We start from the raw sequence: 4,321 nt of genomic DNA on the forward strand, positions 1-4,321 counted from the left end.
CAAAATGGATGTCAGAAGAGACTCTGAAACTTGCTCTTGAACATAGAGTAGCTAAAGTGAATGGAAAAACTGAAGAAGTAAAAAAAGCTGAACAGAAGATTTCAAAGGTTAGCACAAGAAGACAAAGTAAAATATTATAATAAAATGTGCAAATACCTGGAGTTAGAAATCCAAAAAGGGAAAAACACACTCAGCATTTCTCAAGCTGAAAGAACTGAAGAAAAGATTCAAGCCTAGAGTTGCAATTTTGAAGGCTTCTATGGACTATTGCCCATATTCAACAATGCAGGAAGCATCAAAAGAAGATGGAATGAATACACAGAGTCACTGTACAAAAAAGAAACTGTCAACTTTCACCATTTCAGGAGGTAGCATATAATCAAGAACCGATGGTACTGAAGGAAGAAGTCCATGCTGCAGTAAAGACACCAGAGAAAAACAAGTCTTCAGGAATTGATGGAATACCAATTGAGATGTTTCAACAAATGGATGCAGTGCTGGAAGCACTCACTCGTCTACGCCAAGAAATTTAGGAGAGCTACCTGGCCAACGTACTGGAAGAGATCCATATGTGTGCCCATTCCAAAGAAAGATGATCCAACAGAATGCAGAAATTATTAAACAGTGTCATTAATATAATACGCAAGTAAAATTTTGGTGAAGATAATTCAAAAGTACTTGCAGCAGTATACAGACAAGGAACTGCCAGAAATTCAAGCCAGATTCAGAAGAGGACGTGGAACGAGGGATATCATTGCTGATGTTAGTTGGATCTTAGCTGAAAGCAGAGAATACCAGAAGGATGTTTCCCTGTGTTTTATTGACTATGCAAAGGCATTTGACTGTGTGGATCATAACAAATTATGGATAACATTGTGAAGAATGGGAATTCCAGAATACTTAATCGTGCTCATGCTGAACTTGTAATAGACCAAGAGGCAGTCATTCAGACAGAACAAGGGGATACTGCATAGTTCAAAATCAAGAAACATGTGCGTCAGGGTTGCATACATTCACCATACTTATTCAATCTGGACGCTGAGTAAATAATCCAAGAAGCTGGACTATATGAAGAAGAATGTGGCATCAGGATTGGTGGAAGACTCATTAATAATCTGCTATATGCAGATGACACAAACTTGCTTGATGAGAGAGAAGAGGACTTGAAGCACTTATGGATGAAAATCAAAGATTATAGCCTTCAGTATGAATTACACCTCAACATAAAGAAAACAAAAATCCGCACAGCTGGACCAATAAGCAACATCATGATAAATGGAGAAAAGATGGAAGTTGTCAAGGATTTAATTTTACTTGGATCTACAATCAGCGCCTGTGGAAGCAGCAGTCAGGAAATCAAAGGACATATTGCATAGGTGAAGGACGTCATGCTTGGTAAAGTAGAGGGTCAGAGAAAAAAAGGAAGACCCTCAGTGAGATGGAGTGACACAATGGCTGCAACAGTGGGTTCAAACATAACAACGATTATGAGTATGGCACAGGACCCCGTAGTGATTTGTTCTGTTGTACACAGGGTCGCTATAAGTCAAAACCGGCTGAATGGCACCTAGCAACAACAGCAACAACTGCAGTGCTATCTTTGTCATAAATTAGGTGACCATACATATGTAAGTCTCCTTCAGGAGTCACCCTAATTAATTTTATGTATTGACTTGCTTTGTAACAATTTTATGAAATGTACTTTTAATTCTGATAATTTGTAAATATATTATTTTTTAATTTTCTTTATATAAAGTTATACAGCTACTCCCCACTTAGCAGGTTTCTCATTATCCAACACATCACATTTATGACAATACTTAAAAATCTACCTTCCTACTATTTTGCATATTGATGATGTATATCTAGCAGTAATGAATGCTGACGTGCAAGGTCAGAGTAATGCTACCTGTGATGGTTAAGGTTATGTGTCACCTTGTGTGGGTCAAGATTCTCAGTGGTTTGGCAGTTATATAGTGATGTAGTCATCCTCCATTTTGAGATCGATGTGGTCATTCTCCATTTTTTCATAATGCTGATTTTCACAGAATGACCTGGTCTTTGGAACCTAATGATGTTGACAAGTGAGGAGTGGGTATGCTATCTGTATACATGAATACTCCTATTTGTTCAATTCTTGTATTTTTTCTGGACCTGGAATTTTCCTTGTGGAAAAGTTTTAACTCTAGATTTATTTTAAGTGGCATAGGGCTATCCCAGTTTTCTATTTCATCTTGTTCAATTCTGTAAATTTTTATTTGCTTAGATATTTTTTCCTTTTTATTAAAATTTTCAAATTTATTGGCATATAATTTTCATAAAACCCTCTTATGATATTAATGTCTGTAAGACCTGTACTGATGTACCCTGTTCTATTTCTAAAACTGATGATTTATGCCTCCTCTATTTTTTTTTCAATCTTTCTAGGGGTTTATCAATTATTGATCATATTTTTAAAATCCAACATTTGGCTTTGTTAATTTTTCTCTATAAATTTCATTTTCTATTTCCTTCATTTCTGCTCTTACCTTTATTATTTTATTTCCTTTTTTATATTTTCCTTGTTTTAGTCTTTTATTTTCTTACTTCTTGAATTAGATGCTTAGATTATTAGCTTTCAGCCTTTATTCTCATTTAACGTATCAATTTAAGGTTAAAAATCTCCTTCTGCATGACTTTATTGCATCCCACAAGCATTGATATTTCATATTATAAATGTTAAAAATATTCTATATTTTGTTTCTTTTTGGACCTTGTATTTGTTGTCTATTGCTAAATAACAAATTAATCCTTAAAATAGCATGCATTGTTGAGGACATACAGCCCACTCAAACTGACTATATCACGCTATGTGGTCAATCTTCCCTTTCTTCTGACACCAATTTCCACCTGTATTTTGTCATGCGCTAGGTCATTTTCTAGTTATTGCCCATCATAAATTCATTTTCAACTTGTTGTCAGTGAAATCAGCCTGTGTGGAGACCAAGATAAGAGAGATACTAACAATTATTGAACAGCTACCACATCCTGAATAATATGCCTGTTACTTTGTATCTATTACCTCCTAAAATTTTTCATAAGAATCCTATATTATGGCTATTTATTCAATTTTTAAGGTGAGAAAATTGAGAATCAAAGACACCAAATAACTTTCTAAAATAACACAGCTAGTAAATGATTTTTTCTGATTCCAAAACCTATTCTTTTCCCTGTCTAGTAGCTTCCAGAAACTTGTAACACATAGTATTGCTATTGAATGGTATAAAGGAATTAGAATTCCTTTAACCAGAGAATTCTGGAATCCCAGGGTATTGAAAGGATGGGTAGCTGGTATTTGAGTGAGTCCTTTCCCATACCATCCATGACAATCAATCTATTTTTCCCCTTGTTTGTCTGACACTAGTTACTAAAGGTCTTACAATAAGTATTCTAAACACAATTTGAGAAGACTGCCGTATCACCAGTTGCCATCAGGTTGACTCTGACTCATAGTGACCTCATGTGTGTCAGAGTAGAACTGTATTCCAAGGTTTTTTAATGGCTGATTTTTCAGAAGTAGATTGCCAGGCTTTTCTTCCAAGTTACCTCTGGGTGGACTTGAACCTTCAGTCTTTCTGTTAGCAGCCGTGAATATTAACAGTTCGCACCACTCAAGAACTCCATATTGGTGTAATACCCAGTAATACTGCATAGAGGAACAATATTGCTCATGAATGGGTACGAGACCTGTACGTAGCCTGAAGTCCAAAGCCCTTTGTAAGTTAGCTCCTATCACCATTGACAGATTTATCTCCCACAAATGCCCTTCATAATCTCTCCTTTTTTTAGGCAATGTTTCAACGATCAACTCCTAGTACATCTTGTTGTTTGCCACTTTTTTGCTATTAATCTTGCAGCTCCTACTGCCTTCAAAGCCCTCAGTTTTCTAATATCTTTAGATTTCAGAATGCTTCAGTTTTAGACTTCACCTCTTTGAAGAAATTTTTCTTCTCAGTCTGAATTTGTGTAGCACCACTCTTTTGCAGATAGAAAGCATTTCTGTAATATTTATTGATTGATTATTGACCTGTATGCTTTGAATTATAGTTGAATTAAGGTTTTTATTTTATTTTTTATTGAGATGTACTTTTCCTCAAAGCAGACTCTGTTATTAATATAGTCATACTAGCTTTTTAAAATAGTTTTATTGAAGATGGCGCTCTAGGCAGAAACACCACGCCATCCCTCCACAACAAAGATCCGAAAAACTAAGCCAAACAGAGAATCAACAATCCTGAAACCCTAGAACATCAAATGAAGAGATAAAGAACTCATCCGAACA

This window comes from Trichechus manatus, unplaced genomic scaffold (genome assembly GCF_000243295.1).
Source record: "Trichechus manatus latirostris isolate Lorelei unplaced genomic scaffold, TriManLat1.0 scaffold00078, whole genome shotgun sequence".
Lineage (NCBI taxonomy): Eukaryota > Metazoa > Chordata > Mammalia > Sirenia > Trichechidae > Trichechus > Trichechus manatus.